Source organism: Cryptomeria japonica, chromosome 1, assembly GCF_030272615.1.
Source record: "Cryptomeria japonica chromosome 1, Sugi_1.0, whole genome shotgun sequence".
NCBI classification, from domain to species: Eukaryota; Viridiplantae; Streptophyta; class Pinopsida; order Cupressales; family Cupressaceae; genus Cryptomeria; species Cryptomeria japonica.
Window position 1 is genome coordinate 39,001,415 of NC_081405.1, and position 19,974 is coordinate 39,021,388.

The following is a 19,974-nucleotide window of genomic DNA, read 5'->3' on the forward strand; positions in this document are numbered from 1 at the left end:
TCTCAACATTCTTAACAACGATGGGAACTTGGATCTTAGATGCCATTGTAGATTTCAGATAAAAGCTAACAAAGGATCCTTAGGATTTTAGGATTTTCAAACGACATGCACTTTATACTTAGCAGATAATAGCAACTTGATAAGATCGGTAAACCAGCTTAACAATGCGTTGAGATTGATATAAATACCTTGAATTTGCTTTGTAGGAGGTTTGATCACCTTAGATTCGCTTTTCTCTGCTCTCTCGAAAACTTGGTAAGTAAAAATGATCGCGAAAATGCTTTAAGTACACAATATACCTTATCGGGCTCCATGTGGGTTAGGTAAAAAACATTAAATGCACTCGGTTCCACTTAACTTTCTTTCCTTTTTCCACTTTAACCAAGTAACCAAACTTCCTTCATTCACCAACTAGACAGGTTTCCTGTATTCACCGACTTGACAGGTTTCCTGTAAAGTGCTCTAAAAGACTTTGATAGAATTTCAAACTTACTAATACATCTTAATTATGTAGATTTTGAATTAAATACATAATAGAATAGGAACTGTTAAGATTTAATCTTGAGAAAATGTAGTCCCTCCATACCTTTACCGATTAATTTGGAATAGGTGCACCTAACTCTAGGTGCTTTGTTTATTTGACACAATTTCCTTCTTTTTCCAAATCATCTGTAATTTTTCTTTTATTTCCTTAGTGTCTTTTCTAGGTTGATCTCTGCAATCTCTAGCTAAGTGTCCAACTTTGTGACAATGAAAACATGCCATACCAGGATTTCTCCATGATCTTCGGTTGTTCATTCCAAACCTTATAAAGCAATTGGCACTTATATGTCCATATCTTCCACAACATTCATACCATATCCTTGTATTGTAATCCCATGGTACTGCAGAATACTATCGGTAAGGATTTGTGTGAGTTCGGTAACCTCTAGCATTTGCTCGGTGTGCAGACCACATATAGTTCTTTTGCTTAAACCAACACTTCTCGGTACTATGTCCATATCTATTGCAGTTTTTACAAAACCCTTTGAATTTTGCCTTCTGATAATTGTTAATAGACTTTGTCCTACATTGATTAGATGTGTGACCATATTTATTGCAATTGTAACAATAACCGTTGGACTTAGTGACATTTGGTTGCTTACCTTTTCTGATTTGGCACATGTTGGCAGTGTGACCTTGATTTCCATAGTAGTTGCAAATAGGCTTCTTTCTTTTGATGTTCTTCTTGTTTCCAACTTGCTTTGATGATTCTCCTCTCTCGGTAGTATGAATTCCCTTCTTGGTAGAGTCTTTTCCTTTGTAACCGAGTCCTGCATCTTTGTTGGGTCTTCTTGTATTCAGTTGCTCATCGAACATCTTTGATGCTTCATAACTCTTCTTCAGTGTTTCTTTGGATTTCTTCTCCGTTTCAAGTTCATCGATCAACCTTGATACTTCAAGTTTTAATGCTTGATTCTCATCATCTTTCAGATTTGCTTCATGATGTGCATAACCTAGTTGATCTGACAGATTTTGTTGAATTCTAGTCATCCTTGTGATTTCATCATTCTTATCAGATACTAAGACTTCAAGTTGTTGTTTCTCTCTTTCTAGATCTCTTACTTTATCCTTGACTGTCCTCAATGCATCAAGATTTTCAGTCATCTGTGTGCTGAAATGTTCAGGTTCTTTTTTCATTGCTTTTAGTTGATCAGCCAGTGCTTTGTTCTTTTCTTTCAATACTCCAATCATTTCTTTAGTCTCTTCAAATATACTGTTCTCAGATGATGTCTCAATTTGTTCCACTAACTCTTGAGAGTCCTACAAATCATCAGATAATCTTCTTCTCACTTTCAGAGATTTTTGCATTTGCCTTTGCATGTCTGCAATCACTTGATTAGCATGATCTAGCTCTTCTTCCAGATACACAATCCTTCAAGATTGTTTATAGCCTTCCATTGATAAGATCTTTCTCTTTAGGCAGTTAAACCCTTTTCCAAGATTGAAGCTCTGATACCAATTGTTAGGCCCAATATGGAAAGCTAATGTACTAAGAGGGGAGGGGTGAATCAGTACTCCAAAACTTTTCTTCAACAATAACTTTACTGTTATGCATAAACCGAATAGTGCAGTAACATAATATAAAGCTAAAACAAATAGATAACAATCATACATGATTCACTCCATAACACATATATTTTGGTTACGCAAAAACTCTTGGTTAGAGAGAAAAATTGCGGTGGGGATGGCACCCACAACTTCACTACTGCAATAATAAAGGTTGCTTAGTTAGAGCTACATGTTTAGCTATTTCTGATAGCTTACCCTGTTAGGAGTAACAAGATCTATTAGATATACCTTGCTAAAGGATTTTACAACACTTAAACTAAATGTTGCACCTGGTTAGAGGCTTTACAATTTATAGACTTGATTAGAGTCTTTTACCCTGTTAAAGGTTTCTCTTACAACTTCAAAATATTACAATAAAATCATTACAAATATCTACAACTTTACATCTAGAATGCTATAGCAGATTCTATGTGCTCAGAATAAGATTACCTTGCTTATAGCATACCTCGGTAACCCATATAGTAACTCGATAAACCCTTCTGTTTACTCTGTTCTTTGACTATTCTTTGAAATACTTCTTGGTGACCTCTATGTCTCTGTAATAGTCATAACACTTAGTGCTTTCACATGTCTTGCTTTGTATATTTCTATATCTTCCTTTCCATCATGCTACATGTATATATCCATATCTTAATCTATGTTGTATAAATAGATCTCTTATGTCGGTGATCCATTCATTGCTTTGGTCTTACAAACATGATTTCTCGAATGAATAACCATGCAAAATATTTCATTGGTTAGATGACCTCAAAATCGTACACAATCTTTAAGTGCAATTTCCATTGTGATAACGGTTCTATGTACCTCGATCTTGTAACACATTTTCATATGTATGTCCAGGTTCAATGAATCTGGTAACACGTTTCACTCGGTGTATAACAACTCAGTGTGTCATCTTTGTTGCTTGGTAGACATGGAATGATACTCCGTAGACAGCTCAGTGTATACTGCGCTCTGAGTCTACTTTCTTCTATAACCGACTGGACTGTTCATACTGGCTAAATATCTCAGTAGAGATAACCGACTAGAGTATATAGAATAACTTTGAACATAAAACTAATGGCAACTTGATAAGTAGTAACAATTTTACCCACCAAAGTTAACCGTCTATGATTCCATGAGAGAATTCTTTTAGAAATGATCGAAACAATCTTATCCCAAAAACCAATCTTATCAGGTTTAACAAAGAAAGGAATCCCAAGGTAAGTACATGCAAGATTTCCAGTCTCAAATCCCCAAAAGGATTGCAACCTATGCTAAACCAATTGTGATGTATTAAGGAAAAAAATCTTTGATTTATCACCATTCACTTTCTGACCAGAAAATGATGCATAATTTTGTATTATTCCTTTAATCACTTTTGCCTCAACTAACGAAGCATGTCCAAATAACAGAGTATCATCTACAAAGAGACAATAAGAAATACTTTGGGGAATATTTTGAATCCTTATACCTTTCCAAAGCCCCCCCACTTTAGCAGCCCTAATAGCCCAACTAAAGGTTTCAACTAGGAGAATAAACAAAAAGGGAGAAAGGGGATCTCCCTATCTCAAACCCCTAGAGGAAGTGAAAAAATCACAAGGAGAACCATTAATTAAAATTGAGAATCTTGCAGAAGAAATACATGCATGAATCCATTTGACCTAGGCCTTTGAAAAACCTAACTTCTCAAGAACAACACATAAAGCCCCCCACTCTACTCTATCATAAGCCTTCATCATGTCTAGTTTAAGTATCATGGCCAGGGTTCTTTGGGTGGAAATAGAATGAAGCACCTCATGTGCTACAATTGCACCCTCTGTCATCTCCCTTCCAGGAACAAAACCACCTTGCTCCAATGAAATACTCCTAGGTAGAATTTTTGCCAACCTAGGGGAAATTGCCTTCGTAAATATCTTATACAAAGTGTTACATAAAGCAATGGGGTGGAAGTCAGCAAAAGTCTTAGTATCCTCTTTTTTAGGAATAACTGCAATCATTGTAGTATTAAGTTCTTTTAAAATAGAACTATTTCTCCTAGCTTCCTCGAGAGCCAATAAAACATCATTTCCCACAAAATCCCAACATTTCTGAAAAAATAAAGGAGTAAAACCATCTAGTCTCGGAGCTTTATCTAGATTCATGGCAAAGACAACACTCTTAACTTCTTCTAAGGAAAAGGGAGACATCAACATCTTATTGTCTTCCAAAGATACTAAAGGAGGAATATTAGATATAATATCATTGCTGAGATTTCCATTTTCCGAAGATAATAATGACTTAAAAAACCTAATTGCCTCTGAAGCAATGTCCTATGGCTTTGTCAATAAATTCCTATTCTGACACTGAATACAAGATATCTTATTCTTACATCTTTTAATCTTAGTTGAAGAATGAAAAAATTTTGTGTTCCTGTCACCATCTGAAAGCCATAGCTCTCTAGATTTCTGTCTCCAATAGATTTCCTCTCTAGCTAACACCTCCTCAAGCTGTAATTTTAGTGACTTCAATTCATCAAAAACTTGTGGCACCATACCATGTTGAAGCACATGAGTATTAAGACACTCAATCATATCTTGAATATTTTGTTTCTCCTGAAAAATGTTCTTAAAATACGAGATATTCCATTCCCTAATATTCAATTTCAAATAACTTAACTTCTTAGCAATCTGAAACATGCGGGACCCATAACAAAAAGGAGCAGAATTCCACCATTTCATAAGCAGAGGAAAAAAGGAAGAATCCCTAAACCACATGGACTCAAATTTAAATGGAGACTTAAAAAAAGCCCTATTCTCAATAACTGAAAGGGAAATTGGAAAATAATCAAAACCCGAGACCGGTAGAATAGAGGAAAAGAATTCAAAATCTGAATAAATCCAATTCTCAGATAACAAAAACCGATCTAATCTCTCAGCAATCTAAGAAAAATCCCTTCTCATGTTTGTCCATGTGAAAACCCCATTCTGAGACTTATAATAAAAAAGGCTCATATCAGAAATGAAATCCCCAAAGTCATCCATAATCCTTTTATTAGGGAAAACACCTCCTCTTTTCTCATCTAAATTAGTGCAAGCATTAAAATCACCCCCGAAGATAATAAAGGAACCATGTTTTAAGGGAGATGAAATCCTCTTTAATTCACCCCATAACATACTCTTCCCTTGAATTCTTGACGAAGCATAAATGTTAAAAAGCCAGAATTTAACCTTCAAAATCTTGCTTATAACTAAAGCCAACATCCAATTTGTAGCAGATGCCACTAACTGTACCTCAATATTATAATTATTCCAAAGTAGTGCCAAACCTCCTGAAGCAACACAAGCCGAAGAAGAAAGAAAATTCCACCTTCTCCAAGATGAAAAAACCAAATCAGTAGACTCCTTTGACAACTTTGTTTCTTGTAACATAAAAAATATCAAACTTAATTAAGTCCATCTAGGACTTAATTAAGTGTCTCTTATTAGGGGCATTTAAACCCCTAACATTCCAAGAAATCATTCTCATTGTCCTCGAGGGGAGGCTGAAGCTCCCCTCTTCCCATTAATCGGAGAATTTTTGCTTTCCCCAAAGCAACCTTGCAAATTATGTTTCGCAGCCCCTGATCTTGTCACAGGAGGACTTCACAAATATTTTACTCCTCTTTTTTTTTACACTTACAAAAGTTAGGCATGTTTTCTTAGGCCTACCAAGAGAGACCGAATGCCTCCCTTGCCCACCAACAGGAGAAAGGGACAAAGTCTTTTGAATTCCAGCATCAATTTCCATTTGAGTCTTAAGATTATTTGGAGGCCTACCTCTCCTAGGAGAAACCACCGATGGTGAAAAAACTAGAGTTGTTTGGACAATTGGTAAACTCTTGCATGACTTTGGAGAAGCCAGGATAAATGGATTATCTTCAAAACCCAACTTTGTTGTAGCCAAAACCGCAAAAGGATTAGCAGATGTAGAAATTGGAAGGGTCAAGTTTATACCCCCCAAATCATTCTCAATTGAACAAACAACTCTATCGGTAATACCCTCATCCATTTGATGTGCATGATTATTAAAAATATCATTTACTTGCTGAACCAAATTCTCATCTAGCATAATAACAGGGACAACCTTTGACGGATTACTATTCCCTAAGGAAGATTCATTAGCCATATTAATTTCAACATTCAGAGGGAAATTATTAGACACCAAATTCTTAATTTCTTGAACTAAAGAAGCATCATTAGGAAAACCTATGGCAGGTACCTGTTTAATAGTTTCCATATAAACCAATACATTTTTATCTAAATTCACATTCTTTGAAGAATCCAAAACCTCATTTTGAGTGCATGAAGACAAATTGTCGTCCTTACCCTTTGTGTGATTATTTGGCATCTTAGGGCAATCTATCATCAATGGATGATCTACTCCATTCATCGGGGGATTACCATCCACTATACCCCCGTTATTAGAAAATGTCTTTAGTAAAGACGAAAGTGAGACCGAACCCGAAGTTTGATAATTTGGTTTCCCATAATTACGACACAATGGATTATTTTCAAGATTAATGTGACCCATTTCTACCAATTTATGTGAAGAGACATTTCCACATCCTTCAACCGAAGGTCCCACCGACAAACTATCTTTATTAAGGGATTTAGGGACAGAGCCAACAACTTGCTGGTTTTTCTTAAAATCCATAAGTAACGAAGCATCCAAAAGTAAAGGAGACTTAAGAAGCTTCGTATCTAATTTCTCAATTGACTGGTGCCAAATAACATCATGAGACTTGTTATTACAAGTACAGGGGCAAACATTGTTAGGGTTAATAAGAACACAAATTTTTACCAGAACCTCCCCCTCCACAAAGTCCATTTTAGATGTTAAAAAAGTTCCAAGTATTTCCAATTTTCTCAAGAACATCTGGATCCATAAATTCAAAAGGAATTTTAGGTAAACCAAACCAGAAAGGAATAAGTTTTGAACTTGACCAATAAGGAACAAAAAAAGGTTTCCAAGCCGCAATTGAAATTAAATGTTTTCCAAACCAATGATGCGAAGTTATTAATACCTCATCTCTGAAAGAAGGAGAATCAAAGACAATAATAAAAGCATTCGTAGACAATAATTGAAAATAATGCATATTCCCCCATCTTTTCTGCAATTTATGATAAAGCTTTAACAAACTAATTTGATCACCCCAAATTTCCCTAGAAATAACATTCGTATGCAAACAATACACTTTCTTATCGACATAGGAACCTAAAAGATTGATACAAGGGATAGGAGCCCAAACCTATGATGAAGAAACCCCTGGCAGAATAGGATCAGAAGGTATCTTACTTACCTTTTCTGGACTAGCTTCCTTGAGGTTCACATTTACCTTATTTCCCACCGGCTGTGAATAAACAGAAACCCTAGCCGCAGTCTCCTTATTTGCCAAGCCAACAACCCTAGCAAATGTTCGCTGATTGCCCAGATCCAAAGACCATTTCCTCGAAAAGCCCTTGAATTGCTTCTCATAATTCCCTTAATTCGCACCATTATTAAAACGCCCTAGAGTGAATCTCCTTCCATTGTTATTCTACCTCCATGCCACACTACGTCTATTCCCAAAGAAGCCTTGAAAGTATTTTGAAGCTGGCTGAAAAACCTTGTTATTTCTGCTCTGGTTTACCTATATCACCATGTCCTTCCATCTATCATTCATGTAGACCCACTGCGGAACATGAGGTGGGTCTTCCTAGCCCACATCCGCCCATGAACTCGAATGTCCTCTACCAGCCATGTCCGATCACTGTATTAAATTTCTACTGAACCTAAGAGAGAACAATTGAATAAAAAAGCTACACTCCTGATCTTCCTCTGGATTCAAAACATTGTCTGTAGCTATTTATGGAGTCCGTACATTGTTTGGAAGAACAACTAATTCTCATTTTTCAAGCTTAGTGTCTTCAAAACAACGACAATGTGCCATGATCTCATATTTATTTTTGCAATTTTTGATAGATCTGGAATAGATTTGTTGCCACAAGTGATCTGCACTCTTTAACTTTTGCAATTATTACCTTCTTCGACTCCTTTCTAACTATTTCAGGATGAAATCAAGGCTATTGGCTTCTTTCTCTTTCCTGACAACAATGCTTCTGATAAACCCTAGCTCTGACAAATGCAGCGGCTGTGAACATCTATTGATAACAAATAAGAGAACTCTATCCCCTCCTAGTGCAATGATAACAATTATGAACAATGACTATTCAGATAATATTGGAGAACAAGCTTGATAAAGTGTGGAATGATATGCTGTGTCTGAAATTATAGTTGGCTACAATGCGAATTATTATCAAGTTCAAGACGATTGTATATAAGATAATGCCTTGATATGCTCTACAGAATGTTGCTGTATCAAAGCATAATTCTTGATCTCTGCACTCTCTGGATACAATCTGCATTTGTTTCTGTAGGCTTGCACCAGTAATGCCTATAGGCAATTTGCTCTTCCTTCGGTAGCTGAATGTAGATGCGACTGAGACTAAGACTAAGCACAGAGCCTTCAGCGTGTATCTTCCTCCCTCCTCGGTAGCTTTGTCATTCAATCCAAAATGATGAGCAGGCCAACCTCCTCTCTCTTAACCTCGCTAATCCACAAGAACAGTCTCGCTGCAATATATATATATATATATATATATATAAAACATATATTACCTATTATGATTTTTTATGGTTTATTACTAATCTTAAGTGTCATATATGCGGTTTTTGGAAAATGTAGCATGTCAATGCATACAGTCCACTAATTTTATTAGTTGTCATTTATGATCTAAAAGTGCAAAAATGGCCATATAGATCGTGAAATTCCAAACCTCTTAAGAAGTGATAACAAAATCATTTCCATATTATAATGTGATTTTGTTTTATAGAAATAGAATGAGGGAATCTTCTATTTTATCCCATAAAATAATTAGAAGTGATAATAGAATCATTTACATATTATACTTGTTCGTATTTTGGTATGGTTTTATCATTGATGTCAACAACTGCTAAATACACCTACTTTGGAGATCCAACAACATTCACTGGCAATCAGTAACTGTTCAACAATCACCGGTATATGGTTAACTGGCAGGATATAATGTACACCGGTACATACAATGACATGGAAGACACTTGGTAATGTCAAAGACATCATGTGGACACTTTTCCTTGAAGTAATATCATTGGTATATTCTTATTTGCATATTTGCTTTTATCGGCAAATAGGTCCAGGTTATCTAGGGTTACACCGGCAGGTTTATCTTTTCTAGATCAGCATGGCACGCTATGGAGATGATTTATTATTGTGTTAAATGCATTAAGCCGACATGTTCAATCAGTTATTGCATCGGATATTGTATTATTTGTAAAATGTTTTATTGTAATATCTTGTAGAGCCGACCTACTAAAATTAGTCTTAGGGTATGGTATAAATGTAAGATCTTATTTGTAAGATCAGATGTGGAATACGAAAAAGAATTGTGAGAAGGTATATGTGAGATTAAGCAGAGGTATACATGAAGACATCATTTGAAGGTGAAGTTAGGTTTTTGTAGAAGCATATCAGCATTACACTGGTATTGAATCCAACATATGAAGATGCTATTTTGTGCAATACATTCTCATTGGATTTAACCATCCAACTATAGTTAGTGTGACTCCCATTTGTGTTTGAGCAATGAGCTCTAGGCTGTTGGCCTTTCTGCATGTGCAGACCCCTCTTGTACACTTACTATTTGTAGTAGTATCATCTGATTGTGGGTAAGGTTTCCCACCATGGTTTTTCCCCTTACAGGGTTTCCACGTACAAATATTTGTGTCATGTGTTGTGGTTGACTTTGTGCTTTTGTTTCATGCATTAATTCTTACCGGTACAACATTTCCTGTTAACATTGTTTACTGGCACAATTAACTGTCTTATCGGTATTAAGCAATAAGTTGGTTAATAAGATTTTGGTTTGTATTTATTGGACAACTGATTCACCCCCCCCTCTCAGTTGTCCCCGGGACCTACAATTGGTATTAGAGCTTAGTCCTCTTTTTGCAAAAGTTTAACAACTTGAGGAGATCCAATGTCTACTAATTATTTCAGGAAGGATAGTCCTAAACTTGATGGAACCAACTATGGAATATGGAAAATCCGAATGGAGACACATCTGAATTGCATTGGTAAAGACATCTGGGAAGTTACTAAGAATGGTTATACTGCTGCTGTAGCTGGTCAGCCTGCTCCTATTACTTTAGGCAAAGATGAAGAAAATGATTGCAAAGCAAGAGAAGCACTTTTGAGCGCATTATCAGATCAACAAATCATGGGATTATCAGATAGATCTACTGCAAAAGCTATTTAGGATCATTTGGAAACACTGAATGAAGGGGATTCCATAGTCAAAATTGCAAAACTTGAAAGCTTCCGAGTCAAGTATGAACATCTGAAAATGGAAGAAGATGAAAGAATTTCTGCTTTTATGGAAAGAGTAAATGAAATTGTTTTAGGTATCAAATGTTGTGGAGGAACCTTGAGTGAAGATGAGATTGTTTCAAAAATCTTAAGAGGTTTTCCACCGGCATATAAAATGAAGGTTACTGCTATTAATGAGCTGAGAACAATGCCTAATACATCAGTAACTAGGGATACACTGATTGGAAAACTTTCAGCTTTTGAAATAGAGGAATTTGGTCCTATTGCTATAAAAACTGATTTGGCCTTCAAAGCATCAACATCATCTGCTCCATCTTTTAACAAATCAGACTGGAGAGCCTTTTATGCAAGAGAACTTGAAGAAACCAGGAAGGAGAATGAAGAGCTTGAAGAACTTGAAGCACTATTTGCAAGAAAAATGCCAAAAGGTCCAATTGGAAGTAAGTATGAAGGTAAAGCACCCTTTAAATGTTTCAATTGCAATAAGATTGGTCATATGGCTTCAAGATGCCCTGATAGACATGCTAGACTAAGAGAAGAAGCTAGAAGGACATACAAACCTAATCCTGAATATCAGAGATACATATTTAAGAAAAACAAAGATAAATCCTGTTACATTACTGATGAAGGTGTGACTAATGATTCTGATGAAGATCCAGCAGACAACGGATGGGTCTTTGTTGCTATAACAGAAGATCAACTGGTACCCATTGCTCCACTAGTAGAACAAGCCCTAGCAGCTAAATTTGAATCAAAGGATGAATGGATTATTGACTCAGGATGCTCACATCACATGACTGGAGACAAAGGCAAATTCTTGAACTTTCAAGAATACAATGGAGGTTTAGTAAGATTCGGAGATGACAAAGCCTGTTCAATCAAAGGTAAGGGTTCAATATCTCTTGATGGTAAACATAACACTGAAAATGTTTACTATGTTGAAGGATTAAAACATAATCTTTTAAGTGTTGGTCAATTAGTTGAAAAAGGTTTTCAGTTACAATTTAAAAATGGAAAATGCAAAATCATGAATAGAACTGGTTTGGAAATTGCAACCGGTAATCAGACTAGAGGTAATATCTTTCATTTGAATAACAGTGAAAAGGCATGCTTAATTGCTCATATAGATGAAAGTTGGCTATGGCATAAAAGACTATGTCATGTAAATTTTGATTGCATGGTAAAAATCAGTACTTCTAAGGCAGTTAGAGATCTACCTAAAATTGTGAAACCTCATAATACAATTTGTAAGGAATGTCAATTTGGAAAACAGGTTAGAGCTAGTTTCAAAAGTATTCCAGAAAAATCCAATAATGCTCTTGATTTAATTCACACTGATTTATGTGGTCCGGCTAGAACTAAAAGCTTACAAGGTGATAGATATTTCATGCTAATTATTGATGATTATTCTAGAATGTGTTGGGTTACTTTTCTCAGAGAAAAGTCAGAAGCACTTGGGAAGTTCAAACTATTCAAAGCAATGGTTGAAAATGAAACCAGTAAGAAAATTAAATGTTTAAGATCAAATCAAGGAGGAGAATTCACATCTAGAGATTTTAATACATTTTGTGAAGTGAATGGAATCAAAAGACAGTTATCAGCACCTTGGACACCACAACAGAATGGAGTTGTTGAAAGGAAAAACAGAACTATTTTGGATGCAGCAAGAAGTATTTTATCAGAAGCAAATCTACCGCATGTGTACTGGAGAGAGGCAATAAGCACTGTTGTCTATACATTCAACAAAGTTCACATCAAAGGTGAAACCGGTAAGACCCCTCATGAACTATGGTTTGGTAATAATCCTACTCTTAAGTATTTCAGAATTTTTGAAAGTAAATGTTATATTAGAAGAGATGAGTATATTGGCAAGTTTGATCCTAGAAGTGATGAAGGAATATTTCTTGGTTATTCATCTAATAGTAAAGCTTATAGATGTTTTAATAAAAGATTACAAAAAAATGTTGAGAGTACAAATGTAAAGATTGATGAACAATTCAGAGGAACTTCAAGGTATATAGACTTTGAACGGGTAACAAAAATTATGACAAATGAACCAATAGTAAATCTACCAGTACAGAATGATGACCCAGTTACTCCGGTATCATCAGAGGATACCACAGTAATTGAAGAACATCAACAGACTAAGACACCCCGGTATGTAAGATTGAATCATTCTGAAGATCAGATAATTGGAAGCAAATTTAAAGGAGTCATGACAAGAGGAAGACTGGCAAATGAAGAGGTATGTCTTATTTCTCAAATTGAACCATTATCTATCAATGAGGCATGTGAAGACAAATTTTGGATTAAAGCTATGGAAGAAGAATTGGGACAAATTGAGAAAAATAATACTTGGACATTAGTTCCTCGGCCTGAAAATAAAAATGTAATTGGAACCAAATGGGTATTTAGAAACAAACTCAATGAAGATGGTAAGGTTGTCAGGAATAAAGCAAGACTAGTGTGTAAGGGATATTCTCAGAAAGAAGGAGTTGATTACAATGAAACCTTTGCACCGGTAGCCAGAATTGAAGCAGTTAGATTATTCTTAGCCTTTGCAGCTCACAAGGATTACAAAGTTTATCAAATGGATATTAAATGTACATTTTTGAATGGAGATCTTGAAGAAGAAGTTTATATTGAACAACCTGATGGATTTTCTTTGACAGATAACAATGATATGGTTTGTAGATTAAGAAAAGCTCTGTATGGACTAAAACAAGCTCCAAGAGCCTGGTATGCAAGATTGGATAAGTATCTCTTAAAAATTGGTTTTACTAAAGGAAATGCAGATAGCAATTTATATTACAAAGTAACTAATGATGACATTTTGATTATGGAAGTATTTGTTGATGATATAATCTTTGGAGGAGAAGATGGATTATGCAAAGAATTTTCTCTTAAAATGCAGCATGAATTTGAAATGTCTATGATTGGAGAAATAAAATTCTTTTTAGGATTGCAGATTTTACAAACTAATAAAGGCATATTTTTGAGTCAATCTAAGTACTTGAAAGAACTACTCAAGAAATTTGGGATGGAGAACTCTAAACCGGTAAGCACACCTATGACTACAAATGACAAATTATCTCAAAGGGATGAATCTACACCTGTTAATCCAACTAGATACAAATCTATGATAGGAGGTTTACTGTATTTGACACAAACCAGACCTGATATTATGAATACAGTATGTATAGTTTCTAGATTTCAGAGTAATCCCAAGGAAAATCATGAATCAGTAGTAAAAAGGATTTTCCGGTACTTACAAGGCACAACAAATCTTAGATTATGGTATCCTAAAGATGAAAATTTTGATCTATATGCATACACAGATGCAAATTGGGCAGGAGATGTGGATGATAGAAAGAGCACCACTGGAGGAGCATTCTTTCTTGGAAAGAGATTAGTTTCTTGGTTAAGTAAGAAACAGAGTTGTACATCATTATCAATAGAAGAATCAGAATATGTTGCAGCAACAACAAACTGTACACAGGTACTTTGGCTTAAGCAAATGTTGAAAGACATAAAGGTAAAATGCAAAGAACCTATTACTATATATTGTGATAACACTGCAGCAATTGATATATCTAATAATCCAGTATTACATTCTAAAACAAAACATGTTTCTATCAAACTAAATTTTCTAAGGGAAAAAGTTGAAGAAAAAGAAATAAAACTGGTTTATGTGAATACTAAAGAACAGCTTGCAGATATTTTTACAAAACCTTTGCCTAAGGAAACTTTTGAGTATCTCAAAGATCAGCTCGGAGTCTTACCTCCACTGGTAGAGACTTAGTCAGTTGATGATTGTCATCAACCGACAGAATTAAATGGACAAATATTTTATTCCGGTATTTGATGGGGAAGCTACTTCTCAGGGGGAGTAGTTGGTATATTGAATTGGTTGGTATTTTGTATGAACTTGACCTTTTTGTGACTTTCGAATTTGATGTCAAAGGGGGAGAGATATATGGAAAAACATTAAAGAAAAATATATGGAAAAATGCATTATCTTTTTAAGGAGAGATTGGTATTGTAAATAAATCTTTGTATAAACACATATTACTCCTAGGGGAAGAATTGGTCTTTGTACTTGGCATTTCTATTTTGGCACTTTGATGGTTTTTCCATCTTGTGTTGCCATCAATGCCAAAGGGGGAGATTGTTGGTATTTTGGTATGGTTTTGTCATTGATGTCAACACCTGCTAAATACACCTACTTTGGAGATCCAACAACATTCACCGACAATCCATAATTGTTCAACAATCACCGGTATATGGTTAGCTGGCAGGATATAATGTACATCGGTACATACAATGACATGGAAGACACTTGGTAATGTCGAAGACATCATGTGGACACTTTTCCTTGAAGTAATATCATTGGTATATTCTTATTTGCATATTTGCTTTTACTGACAAATAGGTCCAGGTTATCTAGGGTTACACCGGCAGGTTTATCTTTTCTAGATCAACATGGCACACTATGGAGATGATTTATTATTGTTGTAAATGCATTAAGCCGACATGTTCAATCAGTTATTGCATTGGATATTGTATTATTTGTAAAATGTTTTAATGTAATATCTTGTAGAGCCGACCTACTAAAATTGGTCGTAGGGTATGGTATAAATGTAAGATCTTATTTGTAAGATCAGATGTGGAATACGAAAAAGAATTGTAAGAAGGTATATGCAAGATTAAGCAGAGGTATACACAAAGACACCATTTGAAGGTGAAGCTAGGTTTTTGTAGAAGCATATGAGCATTACACCGGTACTAAATCCAGCATATGAAGATGCTATTTTGTGTAGTACATTCTCATTGGATTTAACCATCCAACTATAGTCAGTGTGACTCCCATTTGTGTTTGAGCAGTGAGCTCTAGGCTGTTGGCCTTTCTGCATGTGCAGACCCCTCTTGTACACTTACTATCTGCAGTAGTATCATCTGATTGTGGGTAAGGTTTCCCACCGTGGTTTTTCCCCTTACAGGGTTTCCACATACAAATATTTGTGTCATGTGTTGTGGTTGACTTTGTGCTTATGTTTCATGCATTAATTCTTACCAGTACAACATTTCCTGTTAACATTGTTTACCGACACAATTAACTGTCTTACCGGTATTAAGCAATAAGTTGGTTAATAAGATTTTGGTTTGTATTTATTGGACAACTGATTCACCCCCCCCTCTCAGTTGTCCCTGGGACCTACAATACTGTGATTTTATTTTATAGAAACAGAACGAAGGATTATTTTATTTTATTATTCCTTATTTTTATCAAATCTTATATTAATACTAATATAATTTATTGGTCTAATATTTAATGTTACTTTTTCTAGATTAAGAATTTCAATAGATAGCATTAAGGTATCTACCAAATAAAATAATAACAAATATCTCACATTTACATAGTTAGAAATGGTAATTTGTATATTGGGTCATTTATTATAAATTAAATAAATTTAAGATTAAATGGTCACTTGAATTTATTTTATTTAAAGGCTAAAACTATTAAATGTTTTTACTTTTTCCATGATTAAATAAAAATATTTTTTGTAATTCTTAATTATTATCATTATATTTATGTAATTATGTAATATTAATTATAACTCTCGCTTCAATAAAATAGTATTAGTAATTATAATATAATATAAATATTATAGTGAAAATATACATTTTCTTAAAAATATAATCCTAATTTAATTAAAAATTTATATAATTACAATTATAATAATAAAATCCTCCAAAAGGATCTCGCATTTGGAACTTTATGCTAAATTGCAGAAAAATAATATTAGATAAATTATCTTGGAACTTGGATAATGGTGAGGAAGCCCTTTTTTGGACGGAATCTTGGGGAGGATTCAAGGCACTACATAAGGGTGTTAATCTAGAGACTACTAGAGCAATGCTTGAATCCACATGGGGTAAGTATGTCAGGGACTATGTAATGCCCCGCCAGGACAACCCTGAAGGAATAAAACTAAAACACTAGAAAGAGTGCAAACAATTTTTTTTTTAAAACTTTAATTAGTTTAATGATAAATTGAGTAAACATTAAGTTCAGATTACTCAACGGGAGACTTAACTAACACCTAAGGGGTCTCCCAACGTGATTACTTGGTTCATCACTAACTCAGCTCACGCTAAAAGCTCCAATTAAGTTGATTAACTTAAGGACATAATTATACTTAAACAATGGTTAAATTTATTCTATAGGTTAAAATATAGATAACATGATTAAGTTCATTCGTTGCAATTTAACCATACATTACATCCAATCTTAAATTAAAACATATGCCAAACATTTAATTTCCATACATACTTTATTTGCATTATAAAATAAATACTTTGCATTACACTAAACCTGCATATTTCATGATCCATATTACTGCATCTAATTAGATAACTTCATACATGCATTTAAGATTAATATCATCTAATCTACATTATACATTTTAACCATAATGCCATTCATACATCCCAAAATAAAAAGGAACTAGATGAACACAAACACCACATAACACCAAATTGATATAAGAGTTCACCCCTAATGGGCTACATCTCCAGGTATGCGTCAACTGCAAAACCCCTCTAATAAATAATAGGGTGAAGAATACATAAGGTTCACATCAATTACATCCTGTCATCAAGGCGTACAAAAGAAAATATAATACATATGACCGCATCGTTCCAAGAGATACATGAATAATTTGAGAAGAAGAAAGAGGATCCATCTGAAACATAAAATGGAACAAATATAAAAGAACAACTGGAGCACCAACGAAACTAAATCCTCGCAATCCATCATAAGCGTCACATGATCTAACATGAATATTAGGTACTCTCAAAGGCAAAAGCAATCACATATGACTCCACAATAATGCTCCTAGCGAAAACAACACAAACTGCACACTAGTGATCATAAGGGAAGAGTGTCATCACATAGCTTGGTATGGTTACCCTGATAGGCCTCAATAGGTCCCGACACCCATCTACTGGGTTACCCTGGAAACCTCTCCCAAACCTCCAGCCCCATCCAAGTCTCATGTGGATCTAACACATCCAATCATGAAGAGAAGGTTGTTGGTTTCCCATTTCAGGCCTTCTAACTGCACCCTGAGTCTGTACTAGCACTCATCCCATGCATGAGGCATAATTATCTTACTTAGTGTTTTCATCTACCAATTCCCCTAATATACTAGTAATTTATCACTTATTTAGACACACTTTCGATTGGTTACCCTGCTACCACTTTGGGCGCAGCCCCCACTCGAAAGCCACTCTCCCATATGACACTTGACCACAAATCAGACAAACTCCCAAAACCAAGCTATACACAAGAAATAGTACACAGAGTTCAATACGGTAGGAAAAACCCACTTGGCCAAACAAGCCCTCACACGAGGTGTACTAACTGACGATTCTCTGACTAGAGACATGACTAGTTACAATCAACCACATGACAACATCTAACACTCGAAATTAAGGACTTGCCATTTTAAAATCAAATGCAAATATAGAAATTAAACATGCATTTTCATTCATCTATAATGACAATCATTTTTCCATTTTGTTAAAAATACAAATCGATCAAAGTTTTCTAATAGATCTAAATTTTCAAAATACAACATTTGAAAAATCACCATTTCTTAATAAATCAACTCCAAATTATAATTATATAATTTTGCCTACTTTCCAATACATAGAAAAATATAAATTAATCAATTGATTTCTCTAAAATGAAGATATCATTAAATTTCCAACTATATCTATTTTCTTCATTTTCCATTTCCAAATCTCCCCAAATAATATATTATTTAATTTTCAAATTTACCAAATAAAATATTATTTAATTTCCAAAAATTTGCAAATAATATATTATTTCATTTTCTAATTTCCTAAATAATATATTATTACTTTTTCCAATTTCACAAATAATATATTATTTAATTTTTAAAATTTCCAAATAATATAATAATATATATTATTTCATTTTCCAATTTATATATTTTCAGCGAGCATATACAAAAAGGAATACAAAACTTAATATATATAAAAATATATATTTTAATTAAAATTTAAAATATATATATAAAAAAAAAAAAACTTAAATAATAAAAGGCATGTGGCCCCCACAACCGTAGTTACCACGGGTTGTGGTTCCACAACCATGGTTTCCACGGACTGTGGTCTCCACAGCCATAGTTTCCATGGATTGTGGTTTCCACAGCCGTGGAAAACCATGGTTTGTGGTTTCCACAGTCGTGGTGCCACAGGCTGTGGTAACCACAACGGGCCATGGGTTGAGCCATGGCTCCCCATGCCCATAAAATATATGCATTTTTAAAAATAAAAAATAAAAATAAAAATTAAAACAATCCCCTAACATTTTTTGTACACATAGTCTCAGGGATTTCTGAGAAAAATTAAATTTTCTAAAACCCTTAATAAATAATTTTGTTTTAAAGCAATAAACTTCAACACCATAAAACTCAGAAAAAAAATTAGGGAATGCAAACAAAAAAATTGTTTTGAAAATTACCAGTATGCGAGAATACCCAAATTGGCAAAATTTTTCCAGCATAAAATCAAACATTTTTCCACTCCCATTATACCAAACACAAACAAATTTCTTATTTCAAAACCCGAATTTGAAGGCATCCATATGAAATTTTAACAAAATTTCATTGTGAATAGCCACACCCATTTTCCAGTTTGAAATCAACTTTGAACAAACAAGAATTTAATTTAGAGGTTTGAAATGAAAGCAAGGAGGGTTTAAATTCGAAATTTAACTACAACTCTTACAAATTTAAGAGATTTTTCCAACAAAACACGCATACAGATTTTTTTTCAATTTTAAGATAAAATTTCTTAAAAACCAAGAAATTAAAACAAGAATCCAACCTCTTAAAGCAATCCTAGAAGAAGTTTGAAGGAGAGCCCAACCTGTAATTGCAAGATTTCTTCAAACCAAAAATGCCCCAAAATTTCTCATCCAAAATAAACAACTCCTCCAAATTATCCAAAAAAATAAGTTATATGAGATTTTTGACCTAAAATCCATTTTAGGTTAAACTTATTTTTTTAACCCATAAAATCATGTCTAATAAAAATTAATATTCAAAAATACTTTCTTTCCTTCATTTAATTTCTCAAATAAATTAAAACTTACATTTCTATTTCAAAATGTTAATTAGGGATAGATTTTAACTTTCCAATTTCTAATTAAACTCTTTACAACAATGCATACAAATCATTTAATTCACAATTTGAAAATACAATAAATCAAATTCACTAGGAACATGAATTAAACAATTTCATTTATTGATTAATCACCACAGGGCTCCTATTTAATTTAATCCCCTTTTATTTACCAATGCATAAAAACACATTTAATCTAATTAAATACTTAAGATTTAATAATCAATTTTACCAAACGC